Raw genomic sequence first — 18974 nt, forward strand, 5'->3', positions numbered from 1 at the left:
GATAAAAGTTATAAATGTAATTCCTATCAATATGCACTTCATGAGGAGGATAAAATTTAGAATAAAAGGAGGTACAATTTCCTCCCAACCAAGAGAATGCCCATCCTTCAGCAGTTTATACCAATGCGCCGCTTTACTAGACAGCGACATAGAGAATAGTTTCTTCCTCACTTCATCCATAGAGATACCTGCACACTTCAATAACGCGCATAATTCATGCAAAAACAGTAAATGATCTCCAGGATGGACAGTTCCATCCCCTTTATAGCGGTTATCCATAACACGTTCAATAATTTTCATGGGTATCTTGAAAGGAATACTTTCAGTAGGTGGATTTAAAATATCACAAGCATATTAGAGTTATCGCATATGGGAGATAAAGTATTATCAGAGCAAATTTTCTCCTCTAAAGATGGGAAGCTAAAAAGATCATAAAAACTAGCTTCCCCAAGCTTAGACTTCTCCATAGCATTAGCAGTAATTGCGTTCATACTAATAACATTGCTACTAGCATGCAAATAAGGTTCCATAGGTTTTTTAATTTTTGCATCACACAATTCATGTCTTATTTCAGGAAATACATTAAAAAGCTCACTATTATTTTCCATTATGCCTAACTAGTGAAAAATAAAAATAAGAAACAAAAAGATGCAATTGCAGGATCTAAAGGAAATAGCTTCGAGCACTCACACACCGGTAACAGTGCTAGGAAATAGCTTAGTAGTCGGAGGATGTGAATACCTTTTACCTTACCTCCCTGGCAACGGCGCCAGAAAATAGCTTGATGTCTACGCACGCTTCTATTCCTGTAGACAGTGTTGGGCCTCCAAGAGCAGATGTTTGTAGAACAAAGACAAGTTTCCCTTAAGTGAATCACCCAAGGTTTATCGAACTCAGGGAGGTAGAGGTCAAAGATATCCCTCTCAAGCAACCCTGCAATTACGATACAAGAAGTCTCTTGTGTCCCCAACACACCTAATACACTTGTCAAATGTATATGTGCACTAGTTCGGCGAAGAGATAGTGAAATACAAGTAATATGGATGATTGTAAGTAGTAATTGCAATCTGAAATCAAAATGGCAGCAAGCAAACATGTATCAGAACTTGTTGAAAACGGTGTTTCAATGCTTAGAAACAAGGCCTAGGGATCATACTTTCACTAGTGGACACTCTCAACATTGATCACATAACTGAATAAATAAATGCTACTTTCTACACTCTCTTGTTGGATAACAAACACCATTCATTGTGTAGGGCTACAAAAGCACACCTCAAGCCGGAGTAAACAAGCTCCACAACATCCGGAGTTCATATTAAAGTAACCTCTAGAGTGCATAATAGACCGTTGCAATTTAGACCGAGTACTAACATAGCATACACATTGTCAACAATAGCTATGAAAGGGGGAATAGATCGCATCGATACTATCATAGTAATAGTTAACTTCATAATCTACAAGAGATTACAATCATAACCTATGCCAAGTACTACATGATGCACACACTGTCAACATTACATCATGGAGGAGGAATAGACTACTTTAATAATATCACTAGAGTAGCACATAGATTAATAGTGATACAAAGCTCATGATCACATAAAGATCACATGGGAGAGAGAGATGAACCACATAGCTAACGGTAGAGCCCTCAGCCTCGGGGGAGAACTACTCCCTCCTCATCATAGGAGACAGCAACGGCGATGAAGATGGCGGTGATGTCGATGGAGATGACTCCGGGGGCAATTCCCCGTCCCGGCGGCGTGCCGGAACAGAGACTTCTGTCCCCCGAATTGGAGTTTCGCGATGGCGGCGGCGCCCCTGGAGTCTTTCTGGAGTTTCGTCAATTGGTGTCGAGTTTTTAGGTCACGAGGGCTTATATAGGCGAAGAGGCGGAGTCGGAAGAGTCCCGAGGGGCCCACCCCATAGGGTGGGGCGGCCACCCCTCTGGTCGCGCCGGCCTATGGTGTGGAGGCCCTGGGCCTCCCCCTGGCTTGCCCTTCTGGCTCCGTGAGTCTTCCGGCGAAATAGAATTTATGTGATTTTTCTGGATTTTTCCGAGCACTTTGGTTTTTTGGCCTTTTCTGCAATAAACAGACATAATAAACAGAAACTGACACTGTGGCATCTTGTTAATAGGTTAGTACAATAAATGTCATAATTGATATAAAATACATATAAATCATGTGAGTATTGTTATAAAACTAGCATGGAACATAAGAAATTATAGATACGTTTGAGACGTATCATGACTATTGTGGGGTGAGTTGCATAGTATTCGCCCAGCTCGGAGGACCACTTGTTGTAGTGCGATGGAAAATCTTTGGATATTTTTATTTCTTATCAATGGCACATTCGATCTTGGTCTATGCCTTTTAAGAATAGCCGGTTTCAAGGTTAGATAAAGAAAGAGGGTTGTGATAAACTTGGCGAGCCAACGTAAAAACTAGCTATTCCTATTGATATGAATTCCCATAGAAGTCATGACACATTGACCAAATATAATTTTGAGCCGGCCTCCTCGCTCTATGTTTGAGTACCAACACTAGTTTTGATATATTTGCGGTTTCAACCGATTAAATTTTGTTTTTGCTACTCAGCGTTCAGCACCCAGCCGAAAGTGGAGACGCCCGTCACTAAACCTGGGAACAAACAAATCAACTAACGAGCAACAAAATAATATGTGCAAGTGCAACCTGTTGCCCACCAGAAAGATTTGTTGGTGGATTTTGATGATGCCTTGGGCCCAACTCACATGGGGACAAGCAAGTGTATATTGAGGCCGACCAATAGGATTAGTTAACAGCTTAATATAATGAAAAATCAATTTTCAATGGGCAAAGCAAGCTGGATTTATAAAACGATCTAATCAAGGGATTTGTTCAAGATTTTCTCAGTGTTATTTGAATCTTTTTCGAACATGGACTCCCAACCGTTGATGTGAGAGAAGGGGTTGAGAAATTTTAAAGAGGGCCACTGAATATTGCGTGATCTGGCTCCGAACTTTTAGCAAGAGTTAACGCCCCAAGTTACTTCAACCATGGGGAGAGAGAATAATGAACACATGTTGTGCCAAGTTGGAGATCTAAACATGTGATTTGCACCGTTGGCCGTGCTAAGTAAAGTCTTAACAATTCGTGCGTGTGCATAATCATATGGTTAACCAAATACATCATTTAAATAGAATGCTACGTTACCCTGCATATCCATGCGTCCATGTGTAGCATAATTGTAGTAACTACATCTAATACAGAGGAAAATTAGCAAACATCCTCCCAAGTCGACCCTCTCGAGTCGCTCCCTTCCGGGCGGCTCTGGAGACGCTCTCCCACCTCAAACCCCCTACTGCATCCACCCCTGCCCCACTATCCGCCACCGGTACCCTTGCAGGCAGCGGAGAGCCGCCATCCCACCTCAAACCCCCTACTGCCCCCACCCACGCCCCATTGGACGCCACCGCTACCCTTGCCGGCAGCGGTAGCGGCACCCTCCGCATCAAAGACGGCGGCTGGGATGGCGAGGTGCGACCTGCTGGGATTCCTCGTGAGTTGGGGGAACTCCGATGGGAACACATGGCGGCATGGCTTTACGTCCGGGGCCTGAGGCCCTACGTTGGTGTGGCGGTGACGACGAGGCGGTCCGCCCCTAGCGAGTCTTCAATGAGCATGGTGGCGTACAAGATCATCGTGCCGAGATCTAGGCTAAAGCCGATCTGGCCAGATTGGTTCAGCCACGGCCGAGGCGACGTGGCCTGGCGGCTCCTCGGATCGCTGACATTGCAACCTTGCGCCTGGATTGCCTCTTTCCTCTCAGGCCAATCCGGAATGGAGGCGACGAGCGACGTAGGGGCCTGCCAATCTCGCGAATAATGGTAGCGGTCCTAGGGTTTCTCCTCCTATCAAGATGAAGACTTACCGGTTGCCTGACCTCATTGATCTGGCGTGTCCCAAAAGGCACCACCGGAGTACTCCACTAGAGACTGCTGGATTAGGCGGGATTCGGTCGTGCCCACCCGAGTTTTCTCTCTCACCGTTTGGTTTCAGAGGGAGCTCTTCGAAGCTCAGCTGGCTGTTAATATCATGGGGTACATTCTCGTTCTATAGTTCTGGTGGAGAATGTTATGAAAGCCGAGATCTGAGGACTAGCGATGGTGGTTCGACTCCGGTGGCGATGAGGAATTGGCTTGGTGATTCGTAACTTGGAGCATCGATATGCTAGTGGGGGCGACCACACAAGAGAAGTTCATAGTATTACCTTTCAGGGTGAAAATTCAATGTCTGGGCTTAATTGGTTGTGCCTGGCAATATCCTCGTTGAAAGCGTTGATTTGAGAGTGAGAACATTGTCAGTTTTATGTAATTGGTTCTGCTGCTTCAAGGAATGATCACTGTAGCGGATTTTTTTATATGTAATTCTTTTTTTTAGCTGTGTGCATTCGTAATGCCGCTAGTACAATACATTTTTACGGAGGCTAGGTGTAATTGGTATCTCCAACATATTGATATATGATCTTTGTAAAAAAAATACAGAGGAAAATACCTCAATACATTTACATCCCAGAAGCACTGAAAATATCTGCTTGGTAGGTGGCAAATACAGTACAATACACCGGATCTCACCTCAACTTGCAAATTGGTTCTTTTGATCTGTTACCGGGTGCACAGGAACACTACAGCATGCAATCTCTCTTAGGATCAAAACACCCATACTCTGAACGTTAGCACCCATGAAGTCAATTCCCATACCTCTCCTAGCAATGCATCTATCTGCAAGACCTGCAGATCCAACCAACTACTTCAATTTTATTGTTCCAAAGATAAAAACCGTACGACAAGGGGGCACATATAAAAAACACATTATTGCATATATGAGGCTTATCTTCATTTGAGGCCACCTCATGGCCTGTGATAGATGCAACCTTAAGGTTTGGGCTCTGGTACCGGCTTGTTTGTACATGGGGGCACATGCCTGCATGACAAAGAGGGTAATTAGGGATCCCTCTATTAAACAAGTCACCTAAACTGCCTGGCATTGGTCATGTCCACGCTGGAGGTGACGAGGACCAGAAGAAAAACTGTTTGATCATGTGTTGTACGTTGAGGTTCGAGTGATTTGATCATCAAGCTGGGAAATATAATTCACTGGCGGCCTGACTGGATCTGGCCACATGAGCTAGCTTAGACAGGCCTTCAACTTGCTTCTTGATCTCTGCAGTAATTTTCTCCATTTTTTTTTCCAGGATCAGCATCAGCATGGGCATCTTAGGCTATAATGTCTCATGAACAGGGTATCACAGTAACTTATTCGATCACCCTGTGGATATGATATGATATACGGAGTATGTATTTTATTTGGTTATGGGAGGAAGGTTCATGGGCGATGCCAGTACTACTCCACCAAAGTGATCGAAGGGGGGATCATGGGAAAGTTGCGCGCACGGTTAAGTCAAAAGGGACTGGTATGGACTGGCAGATTTTGATTCCCTTACAGCTATATTTGCCTATTGTTTAAGACTAATGGATAAAATAAGTATCCTCAAAAGTATAAAATTTGGAGCAGATAATTCAGAAACCACGTAGAGTTTGGGTCTTCAAGGAATTCAGGAAGCCGTGTGGACAATCATATGCCGTTCTTCTGCATGTTTTCACATTTTTAGATAAGGGAATATATTAATATCAAAAGATACCAATTACACCTAGCCTCTACAACAACGTCCCACCCTAGTAGCAGTACAGATGCACACAGTCGAAAAAGAGTAAAGAAAACTAACAAATAAAAGTCCTGCTACAGCCTTCTAGACCTAGCAACAGCAATACAACCACCACCGTGACAACACCTAAAGTACAACCAAGAAGGGAACAGTGCACCAGCGCCATCGTCGCCCGACCAAAGGTCTTAGGTTTTCACCCTGAAGATAGTCCCCACTCTCAAAACAATGCCTCCAACAAGATCATTGCTAGGCATAACCAGTTAAGGTCAGACCTTGGGTTTTCACCCTGAGAGGTAAGACTCTGAACTGCCCCTGTGCTGCCACCCCCACATGCATACCACAGCCGCAGAGCCCGAAACGCCAAGCAGATCCCTCAGCATCACGTTGACTCGAACCTCCTTTAACCAGGCCACCAATCCGGCCTTCATGATATTCCTTCTTTTGACTTCACCATGGACCGAAAAGTCACCTGATGTCAACACAGAATAAAGCTTCGAGCCGCTCCCTCCGGAACCAAACGGTCGGAATAAAAACATGGGTTCGCGCGACCGAATACCACCCGATCCAACAAACTCCAGGAAAAAGATGCACTATTCCATTCGCTAGCGGAGCTTTCCGAAACTCATCTCTCCAGCCAGATCAAAGCAAACAGACATCCGGAAGATCTTCATCCTCGCATGCGAGAAACCCGAAGACCGCCACCAAAAACAAAGCAAGATCAGCAGCCCCCACGCCGCTAATCCCTCCTGCCGGATCACCAGGGAAGAGGACAGCAGCGCGGATCATGCGTACCACCGCCAAACCGTTACCGGGGGCAGAGGCCGCCACCGCTCCACCGAATCCTCCATGGCTACCGACGAAAAGCCTCAGGTCCAGGCCAAGTAGTCGTGCCGCCCGGCTTCCTCCACCGGCGCTTCATCACCTCCCATGGAATGTTGCCGCGGAAACTCTCTTCTCCCCCTCGTTGATTCAATGGAGGGGGTACCGCCACCACCGCCAGAGCCGGGTCGGGGCCGAGCTTTGCGTCCTTATTTCACATGAACCTCATCATGTTTCTTTGTAGACACAATCAATTAAGGCAAGACCTTTGGTTTTCATCCTGAAAGATAAAACATTTTACTTCTCATGTGTTGCCGTCCCGCTTTCCGGTGCCCGCTGCGATGAGACAGAAATCACCAAGCGAAGTCCTCTTCGCCTAGAAGGCTCGGTCTACCATTACTAGGCCTTAGACCTCAGCCGCCATCACATTCTCCAAACTGTCTTCACCATGGAAATGTAAACAATAACATATCCATAATGTCAACAAGTAATGAAGCTTCGTGTCATGCCCTCCTGAAGCCGCAAGGGCTGAAATAAGGAGGCACATGACCAAATCTCATCTAATCTAGCAATCTACACGCGTTAAACGCCCAATGAATATTTCCGGAGGATCCTTGTGAAACTCATCAACGACTCGATCAATGAGATCATGTGTCAAGCAGAAACACCATCTTCACACGGCCACCAAAGATGCCTAGAAAGTACAGGGCTGCTGCCCCAATGTCCATCTCCGCCAGAAGAGCCATGCCGTCCACAGACACCGCGAAGTTCTAGTCGGAGATCCCACCATGCGAGAAGGAGGAGGCCCCTGCTGCCACCTGTCACATGAGGGGAAGAGAGCCCGCCACCGCTGCCAGCCGCACAGCCTTTGATCGGCGCTTCTTTCGGCGGTGACGATGGGAGCGTAGGCCGTGGGAACGTTGGTGGCGGTGGCTCTATGGTTTCTCCTAGACTGGAAACGTCTATATGTAGACCCTAAATATCTATCCGTAGACTCTAAAGTGTCTCCCGTGTCATGGACTTCAAATGGGGGGGGGGGGGGGGGGGAAACTGCACATGCATTGTTCTTCATCGCATATTCATCTCCCTGTCATGCCCAGGAATATATTATTAAAATGTAGCACTTCCTCCAATAAAGAATGCTGTTATTTTGGTTCGGTTGTGGTGCTGCCACCTCCACGCTTACGATCGAGTCCCCATCCCCATCAGCCATGCGAAGCTGAAAATGGCGGCCGAATTCCTCCGCGCGCGCGCAAATGATGATGTGATAGCATGCTGGTACGACCAAAAGGTCCGGATCATCTAGAAGGCTGGCTAATTAAGCTCCCATGGATCACTCCCAAATTTCCACACAGTCAGTGGTGAGTGTCCCTTTCGTCTGGTTTCTTTCTCCTGACAGATCGATGTCCAAGTTGAGTTATACCGGATTGGCGATCGATCGTCACGCGCGTCGAGTCTAGCTAGGTAGTAGCGGCAGCACGACGACTGAGTATCCCCGATCGACCCTGCCGACATAAGCCGAAAGCCGATGGGAAAACAACCGATGCCGGCGGGAGTGCCCGTGGCCACACGATCAGCGAGAATGTTGGAGGCATGGGCATGGCTCAATCGCCTTTAGCCATCACCAACCCGAGCTCGAGGAGGAGGACGACGACGACGACTGAGTCCTACCGTACGTGCCGACCTGGGAAAGCGCTGGCTGGTTATTAGTTGGACTTGCTGGACCGCGCGCGCACCGGCGTCCGGTCGCGCGGCCGTTCCCCCGATCGCGGCCGCGCGCGGAAGAAATATCTCACTGTATGTCTCGCGTGTACACGGGGCGCCCGTCGGCTGCTCCACCGGTGCGGCCGTCCCGCGGCCTTGACCAACGCGGCAGCGCGAGCTGACTGACGCGGGATGGGGGCGTCGTGTTGCACGTTTTGGGTTTTTGCGGCTTCTAATTCTTCTTCTTCTTCTCCTCGGCGAATCGGCGGCGACGATTCAGACGTGCCGCGTCTCGCGCGCGGGCTAGCTCGCTCCCGGATTCTTGGGCCTACTCCTCGCCGTGTCACCTCTACAGGCGAGCGCTACCAGCTGGTACGCGGTCGCCATCCCTGATTTTGGACCTGGTCATGGTGGTGGCTACCGATCAAAAGCTAACTTTACAGAGAGTGATTGTACTGCGTCCCATGACTAGCTCTCTCTCGCCATCCCGGCTCTGACTTTGGCGGCTCCTTAACTTCACAAAATGCTTTAGAAAGGATATTTCGTTTTCAAAACTGTTAGAGTATATCTTGTACTCCAATTCTATCTCTACTAGGCTTCTTGTCCTCCAAGTCTCTAGTACTATATAAACAGTCCAAGAGGCTCAATGTAATTACCAATTACCGCATATCAATACAATTATATTCCGCAGTCTATCATGGTATCAGAGCGGTTCTTTCAGCGACCTAGGGTTTAGCCACCCACCGCTTCCGCCGCCCCCGGGGAGATCGATCTCCGTGATCTCCGCCGGGGGCATCAGATCTCGTAGCTAGTTTTTCTTTAGATTAGTTTCGTAGTTTAGCAAATTTTGTTTTAGATCTATTTCTTTCTCTATTTTTCTTTAGCCACCAAATAGCCTGCTCGTCATGTTATCATCACGCGCCATGCCTTCATGCGCCGTCGCCGACTTGTTCGACCGCACGCCGCCACCATGTCGGATCATCTTCGCCAACACCAACCGGGACACCCGTCCCAACTATGCGCCTCGCCATCAACAAAGGGCCGCATCATCGTCGCTGGTCATCATCGCCAACCACCATCTACACCAACCACTGTGCCGCACGTACTGCATCGTCGCCGTCATCACCAATCAAGGTCTTCGTCAACGCCAACGGGTTCTGCGTCGCCGCGCTCCTGCATGTAGATGAATAAAACGGGTTCGATACCCGACATCTACTATCGCTACACTTCAATCGCCATCGACAACCACCTCATCATCTTCGTCCACAATGACCATACGGCCAGAGTTGCAGTCTAATTTTTTGTTTGCACCGCATGTGCTCAATTTTCTTCTTGCAACCACTTCGTCTACTCCGGCGCATACGGCGCGCAACCGACCGTACACGGAGGCCTTCTCTGCTACTCCATCCAACTCTGGCGCGCATGGCTCATGGTGGTCCCTGTCTTCACACGCCCGGTACCGGCAACACCGGTGCGTGCCTTCGTCCCCGGCGCGCTCCCGAGCCCGGCAAGTTCGGCGCAGCGTGTCGCCTACCTCAACTACCACAAATCCAGCTACGTCTACCTCGAGTTGACTACCGCTGCAGCCGCCTTTTATTTTATCACTATGGCGACTTCCCCCGGGCTCAAGACGACACCGACCACATCAACATCAACATCAACAACTTCATCAACGGCGATTAAATCACACACGACTCCATCGACCGCGACTACAACGCCCTGGCTACCGGCTACATCGACATCGGCATCAAGGGCTATCATCCACCGGCCCCCTCTCCAGTCGGCGCCTTCGGCTTATGCTCCAGTCGGACCGTCCGTGACGCTCTTGCTGTATTCGCGTCACTACCGATCCGACTGCGGGGGGGTGTTAGAGTATATCACGTCTAGGCTATATTAGGCAGTTTAAGATTGTACTCCAATTCTATCTCTACTAGGCTTCTTGTCCTCCAAGTCTCTAGTACTATATAAACAGCCCAAGAGGCTCAATGTAATTACCAATTACCGCATATCAATACAATTATATTCCGCAGTCTATCAAAAACAGCAAGCTTCAATTGCCAAGAACGCGCAGACAGTGTTTTAAGAAGAATGAAGGTTGTTGCTCTGGAAAATGTTTCATAACACAGTCTTTACCGAAAATTGCAAACGGAGTCCGAGCTACATGTATCCCTTTATTTTTAAAAAATTAGAATTCATAGTTCTAAGTTTAAAAAAATTCTGAAAAAAATCTAGAAAATGATGAAATCTACAGAAGTGCAAAATCTCAATGTGAAATTCTTTTTATTATAGACGACACAAAAATGACAAAATCTGACAGTTTTATAGTTTTAAAATGTGCACTATTCACTATTCTCATATCCACGCATTTATCATTTTTGTGTAGCCTTAGGTACTAAGAATTTTACATTGAAATTTTGCATGTTTGTAGATTCCATCATTGGCTACACCGTGGTTTTTTTATAGAATTTCTTAAAACTTAAAAATATGATTTTCAAATTTTATAAATATAAAGAGCTACATGTAGCTCGGCCTCCATTTCTCCACTCTCGGTCTTTACCCTCTAGCAAATTCAACATCGAGTGTTTTCCAATGTGAAAAACCTAGGGTTTTCTAGGAATTACCCGCGCAAAAAAACGTGAAGTTGATGTCACATAGCTACGGTTCAAGACAAAAATTCCTCAGTCATGCCCATTTCTACGACTCATAATGTGCCATCAACCATTTTTTTTATTCAATAAGGGACAAATATCAGAATTGTAGGCCATATAAATTTACATGCGGATTAAAACGGCAAAGTCACATTCGGGTGGGGTGGTGGGGGGGGGGGGGGGGGTTCTCGACGAACTGGGATGTCGGTGTTATAAGGTAGCCTTCACGCACGGGCTAGGGTGTCCCAAGCGTGACTCCTATTAGTTTTTTTCTAAGGTAATCCAACCTCTGTTAATTTTTATCCTAGATTTTGATGTTTTATCAAGCTAGCCTTCAAGCCGGCTAGAATGCCTCAAGCTTGCTTCCTTTTACTTTCCTTAGGGTGCTCCAAGTTCCGGCCTTCCTTATCCTAGATATGTCGATTATGCCAAGCTACTTCTCACCATGTGTGTTTTGTTTCTTCAATTTTTCAAACCACTAACCCATCGTGTGGCAAGAGGTTGCTCCCACAGGTTGATGCTCGTGTTGGTGCTACAGGGGAGGGGTGCCTTTTAGTGTGTTTGTGGATTTGCTCTCCATTTCTTATTTACCTTGATCTTCGGTCTACTTTGTTACATGAACTTTTTGAAAACAATGTACTCCGTATCTTTTTTTTTGCTGGTGAAAACAATGTATCTTTGGACTGGTCGATTTGGCTTTATCAATTTAATTTTGGGGCACATAGACTTCTATGTATATTTTCCTTTTGGACAGATCAGGTGTGACTTGTGTGTATTACTATTACAAACATCACATCAGCCGAGTAGAGAATGGGGGGTCTCCTGTCAGTTGTCACTGAAGTTCATTGATAACCATGAAAGGGAAAGACCTAATCATCCATTTTGGACTGTTGGTTGTATATTGATTACGTTTTATTTTCTACTAGTTGCTACATTTCTGCATTTCGCTAGGTAATGATTTGTCAGAATTAAGCAGGGTTTCGATTACTACGATCCAACACCGCCCTACTTTACACATTACGCGTCTGCCAATGCACCACCAACCATTAATTGGTGCAACATTAACATGTTGAATACCCTGTATCTCAGCAGCTTCCCCGTTTCCGCCCTTTGTTCTTCAGATCGCTCGATGGTCCTGGTCGCCAAAGATAATAAAAAGCACGTCTAGACAATACTGTATGAACAATTAAGAGACAAAACCCACATTAGGAGAAGGCGACAAAACCCTAATATGAAATCTGGGAGAGCAGCCATTCGTGTTTAAGGTTTTATAAGAGTCCCAGGAATCATGGTTCTCTCATCTGTTCTCTGAATAACAAAACGCCGCTGCGGGGGATTCGCTGTCTGGAGAAAATCTTCGCCACCAGCAAGGCAACAACCAATCCATATCCGCTATGCTCCTCCTAACTCCGATCCTCTGCGCTCTAAAATAACCTCCGATCTGCTGGTAAGCCTTGTTGCCTTCCATGCATAGCACCACGCAAGCTACACCCCAAGCGCCGCCTTTTGCGTTCATTTGGGGCAAAACCATAGCAATCTAGGAGGAGGAGAGTTAGAGGAGTCAGTGGTTCAAAGATATACTCACATGGCCAAAGATTTTCAGGGTAGATACGTACTCGAACTAGTACGTGAAGTCAAAATTACCAGGTGGTTGATCGATCTTGCTTGATCCGGGTCCAACGCCATGTCCTCGCGAGCTTAATCATGCATGCTTATCAAATGTGGGGTGAAAGTGAAACTCAGATGATTCTCCCAACAAAATATCCCAGAATGTTAGACTCGGTTCCAGTATAGATCAACCTGTGTAAAACTCGCAGTGATTCTTTTCCATATAAAATGGGAACCAACATGTGCTAGCTACATTATCGTTTGGATAATAAAGTGTAAGCATTTTCTAAGTTTTGAAAGTCTAAAAAGTTACCTTTTTGTTGTTGAACTTTTTAAAATCCTTTCTGAATGGCGTTGCTCCTTTTCTTCTTTCCTTGATTTCGAAATGCAATATGAGAAACTTTTACTAGTATTTTAGTCAACAATGTAGATACACATCCTTTTGCGGTATATCAAGAATGATCGATGCATATCCGAGGTAAGCATCACCAACAATTTGCAGCTTTTTATATCGAGAAAGAAATCTCAGCTCAGTTAACAAGGATGATATGCCTATGTGTTGGCTCCACGAGAAAGATCCACCTGCGTCAGAAGAAAATTTCAGACCAACACGTCATGATCCAACTAATATATATATGTTCCAAATATCATTTTCATGTCGATTTTCGACACTACGGCTCCAGTTTCCACTTCTTAATGGAAAATTTGAACATGAGAATATGCCCAAAACGGAATTTCTGCATCCCTGCAAGAAGATATTGTGCTGACATGGCTTAGAGTAATTCAGACCCGCATACAGATCTTTTAAACGAGAGGATCATACAGATCTTTTAGTTTAGTCTCGGAGTCCTTAAGTAGAGTACTTTACTTGAGTATACGGACCACCACGGTATAATGCGGACACGTACGGAGATCCTACTTTGCAGGAGAAAACTACAAATTATTTCAGGCACAACAGCTAGCTGGAGGCTGAATGCATCTTTTTAATTCTAAACAGCCACAATGAATAATGCATTAGGTTAGGATTATCTCCCAACTATATGGAGCTGGCCATCTTGCTTGTTTATGTGCTATGACCTGTTTCCCAATGGGTTTTTCCACAATATAGAGTATGGGGTTTGCTTCGGTACAACCCCCTCCCCCAAACTCAGTAATATAAACGGTGGAGATTAAATCGTACCTCTTCATAACTGAGGTGTTTAGTTGATTTTAAAATAAGATCTGACCCTATTAAAACCTGTATTACAAATATGGCTCTTCTACCTACGTATGTCACCACAAACAAAGGACATGATCTCCACGACGCTACCTTCACGACGGACACCGTGGCTTTTTCTTGCCGGTGAATGCAGAGTCCACGAAAAGGAACATATCGTCTCCAGCGCGGAGCGTGACGAGCGCTAACACGATGGGAGTTAACGGCGACAGCGCACGCGCTTCCGGCTTGCCCATTGCGGCAGCTCTCCCTCACCGCGGTGGAGCGTCCTGGGCAATGGTAGTCGGCATCCCGTTACTCTCGCCGGTGGTAAGTGATGCGCCAGCAGGTGCTGGCCGGCACGAGCTCTAGTGTCTGCAAGTAGAGGAGGCGAAGCCGGTAATTGTGAGCAGAGAGCCGGTGGGGACCTCGAGCTGTACAAAGAGAAAGCTGGTCAAGCCCCTGTCGCTGAGTATTGTCCGGCAATGAAGACGACGACGTAGTCGAGCGATTCTCCGCTGTCCAAAGCTGGCCTCCGGCCGTCCGATTATACTACGTAGCCAAGCTAGCTAGCTACTCAATCAACTACTGTCTTTACTCTTTCGTTGCTTTGTAGCTAGCACACACACGAATGCAGCGCACTTGAATCGATCAACTGGTAGGTTTCATTGTCATTCTCCAGGATAAACTCGACCCACGCCGTGAGTAAAAATTTGGGGCTCACGCGAATAATTAGGTAATTAAGGGCTAAAGAGAATATTTACCTTTATTAAGTTTGAAGGGGAGGGGGTTGTACCGGAGCAAACCCCATAGAGTATTTACAAGTAGTAGTATTTTACTTCCATGATTGGTAACTTCATGCATGCGATGCGTTTGTTGCGTGCTACATAGTACACAAAGCCCAGCGGGTTTGAATTCTTGGGGTTATATTAGCTTGATGCTACGATAAGATCTGATAAAAAGAAAGTGAAGAGTTGTCTTACCATGTTCAATAGTGATGTACTGATGTAAATTCGACGAACACATGATCGACCCTGATGATGATCTCACGGTCAGGTTCCACAGCGTTGAAACTTAGAACAGGAAAGTAAAATAGAGAGACCATCCGATACATAGTTTTTTCTGTTGGCCATGGAGTTTGCATCTCTTTCAGTTCGCACAAATGCATGCAGAATTCTTCCAGGCTCCGATCCACGTAACCTACCATCTGTCTGTCTGTATCCATCCAAAGCAGGAAGATTCGATCTTCAGGGATCTTACGCTTCCCGTTGGCTTTCCTCTACGAAGATGATCCCTTGAAGCTTTGGACAAAAGCTCATAAATCTAGAGCTGGCTACTATATCTCACATGTGTGCCTAACCATCACAATCCTACACGACATCCCATTTACTATAATGGATCAGCCAACTTATTGAGTTTACAAGCAACATGATTGGTACTTTCTTTTGTACCTCCCCAGTGACAGCCAGCAATCTAATAAAACTGCCCAACAACATTATTAAAATCCTCTAATTGCATACTCCAACCTGAATTAGCTTAACTAATGATCTGCATTATCAAAGCTGTTGATCAAGATTCCTGCTGCTGCCAATCCAAGATATCACAACAGATCTCGAAGATCGCGAAGCACTGATTAAGAAACCTGAACCTTCTCTACACGGCCATGTGGTGTGCTACCTTTTCTTAAGAGTTACAACTGGTTTCTGGCAATTGGATTGAACGGAGCATAGCAACAACAGTTGATGCGTTGTGCAGTCAGGTTTTCTTGTACAAGTGGTCTCTGCTGCCAAGCACACCTAAACATCTGGCGCCGTGCTATCTTCGACTGTACTTTGGCGGAAGATGCGGGGTTTACTTGCATGGAGTACTACTAGATGGCACGGTAATACCTCTCCAAGACAGTCTGTGTGCCCCGGCCGTATGATATAGGTAATGCTCGTACCTGGTTGAGCGCTCCTATAAGATTTCACACATTCCTATATCACAGGAAAACCACCACCGGAACCAGCCTAGATGGTCAGTGACAATTGCCAAACAATGTTAACTATATCTAACTATATTATTTGTTTTTGTCAGGACAACTAGATATCTTACAAGTGCAGCTAGACAAGCCGACTTGTCAGGTGGTATATATTGTATATTAACTTGTGAGGAATACTCTAGTACTACAATTTGCCTATTTGGCGCACCAACTTGCAACATTGTATTGCCATGTTGGTCTAGTGGACACCATGATCAACACACCTCATTACAAGGGTGTCTAGGGTTAAGTGTGATCTGTGCATGACAAGTGGGGGCAGAGGCGCTCATGGTGTGATCATGCAAGCATTGATCCATGTGCTAAAAGAGAATCAATTTAGCCTAGTGCCCAGCACTTCTGAACCCATAAAAAAGGATGGCGAGTTGAGGTAATTGGACTGCAAGTGCTATTTAATTAGAGTCATACATACCATCCACGCAAAAAAGAAACTAGAGTTAAACCAGCAATCACTTTTTTTTTTTTGCTGCCATTCTACGGAAAATGTGTGAAAAAGTTTGCTGACAAGTTTATTTTCCGACAAAGACTATTTTATACATTGCATCAAGACGATACAATTAACTAAAGTTTGCACATGGCTTCTGCATTTCTAGTACACACAACCACAATGAACAAGGAACAAAAAATAAGAAGGCAAAATTCAAAGTCGTGCATGACTAATATGAAACATAAGGGGGTGCGCCGACCCAAGGACTATAGTGTCATCCATGTTGAGTAAAGGTGTAGTGATGTTCATTAGGTATTTTTTCTGAAAATTTATGAGCTTCAAACGAATTTACAGAACTTGGACACTAGGTACCAAGTTGAGGGGATCATTAGCTCCATAAGCTAGAATATCCAATAAGACCCAAAGATATTATCTGACACTTCATTAAAAAAAGGTGAAAAACACAAACCTAAAACTCTAAAGCAGAGTATTAAAAAAATAAAGATACATAACGGGTTACCTCTCATAAACGCTCTCCTTATATCCATATAGCTATGCTTTTAATACCTTTTATGTATTTTTGTACTCCACGCATTAATGCCATAGTGTGGCCTTATTGAGATTCCATTGGTAACCTTTGGCCTCTTCCTTGGGAAGTGCTCCTTAGCCTTGTTTTGCAAGAGTGGCAATTTAGAGTTGCATTTCATCATATTAATTATCACCAGCAGGTCTTAAGAATGGTCTTCCCAAAATAATAGGACAAAAAGAGTAGCTCCCTACCTGAGCCGAAAAATGCTTTTCGTAGTAGATCTTGTTGTAGTAGATACATGAGAAGCTGACATGTTAAGACCCCAAAGGACTAGCATACCAAAGAAGCAACCATCGCAGAAGATGTGACCCATAGATCGAAAGAGCTAAACCTGAAGGCATCTCCAGCGGGGCGACGCATTTTAATGTCCGCGAGCGTCTGTTTGCGTCGCGCTGCGGACGCAAAAATGACCGTTTTTGTCCGCGCGTCCGTTTGCGTCTGGGGTCTGCTCCAGCGGGGCGACGCATTTTTTCCTTTTTTCCCTCTTCTTTATTTAAACATAGTTTCAAATATAACATTTTGAAACATGATTTTACACAAACTAACACATAGTTTGGAACATGGTTTACACAAACTAACACATAATTTGAACCATGGTGGACACAAATATAAAATTTTAAAAAAGAAGAAGCCAGTTGTGTTGATTTCCGTATGTTCGCTGCCAAGAAAGAACATTCGAGGGCACACCCAATCACCCAAACTGGAAAATCCAGCGGGAGGAGATGGTGCCCTTGTTGGTTCTACCGATGAGGCGAACATCCAGAAACCTCCACTAGCGGCTTCAATTGGCCCGTAGCCAGATTCGCTGCAAAGAAAGAACACTCAACGTTCTAACTATCGGTGTCGGATCCGGAGTCGTCGGTGTGGTATTGCCTGCGGCAGGCTGTGTCGTCGAACACCTTGACAATCATCTCGCCGTCCCCCTCGTAGAGGAAGGTGAGCTGGCAGCCGGACTCGAGGTCGAGGTCACGGGCGAACTTGTCCCACCCCGTGTGCAGGTACATCTTGCCCTGCCCGTCGAAAAGGACCTCCACGGTCCAACGGCAGAAGTTGCAGCTGGCCTCCCGTAGCTGCAACTGCGCCGGCTCGACGCCGTCGACGAACTCGGCGAACTTGTCCCGTGACCCGAATTTCTTTAACATTTTAGAATTTCTTTAACATTTTAAAATGTATTTTCACAAAATGGACCCGTGACCCGAATGAAATATTTCAAATATTTTATATTCCTTTGAAAAAAAACAGCCATGTCATCTTGGGTGGCTATATGCACGGTATCGACTGAGGGTGTGCTTTAGGCTTCACCAATAAATTGGTGTTCACATTCGACATCATCTGCTACAAGATAAAGTTGGAGCAGGAGAGATGCTAATTAATCTATAAACATATAGCCATGGTGCAGTATTTGATTCGATTTGCTAGTTATGATATAGAGGCCGGACTACGTGCGATCACAGGAACACGATCGAGATATGCGCGCGCGGGGGAGACCCAGCCGGCACCTGACGACGAAGAAAATCAGCAGTGCCCAGGATCGAAGATCCAGTACAGAGTTTGATAATAATAGCATATTATGTAATTGCATGTCGCTAAAATCTTTTCGAGCTAGGAAGCAGATGATCGAGTTGGCGGCTGCCGGAGCTGAAAATCTCTACCAACTCGTAGACGGGTAATATTGGAGAGATCTGTCTTGGGAGTTGGGATGTACCGAACTATACAATTAGCTGTACAGTACCTTTCTCGGTGGTGAGGGCATCTCCAGCGGCGCGACGCAAACGGTCGCTGAGCGGCCGTTTTCGTCCACCGTGACCGGAAATGCGTCTGGGGCCTGTTTCAGCGGGGCGACGCAAAGTGACCGGGCCGTCCGCGGAGACGCAAACCTGGCCCAAATATGCGCCAGGTTTGCGTCGCGGCGGACGCTCGGCGGTCGCTCCGAGCGTCCTCCATTTCTTACCCGGTCCCGCATGTCAGGGACAGCGAAATCGACCGCTTCGATTTGCTTCTTGTTCCCCTTCTTTCCTGCCCTAGTGTGACGGCACCACCCCCACCCCTAGCGCCGCCGTACGGCGGTAGCACCGCAGTAGTCGGCGTCGGCTCTGTTCTTGCCGCGTGGGAGAGCAGGAGCGTGCTCCGCCGCGTACCTGCCGGCTATTTTCGGGCGAAACGCTCCCGGTTGCGCCGCCCTTCCGCGCCGCCCACGACCTGTTCGGTCAATTGCGCCGGTAGGTTTCTACTCGTGT

This window comes from Lolium perenne, chromosome 4 (assembly GCF_019359855.2).
Source record: "Lolium perenne isolate Kyuss_39 chromosome 4, Kyuss_2.0, whole genome shotgun sequence".
Lineage (NCBI taxonomy): Eukaryota > Viridiplantae > Streptophyta > Magnoliopsida > Poales > Poaceae > Lolium > Lolium perenne.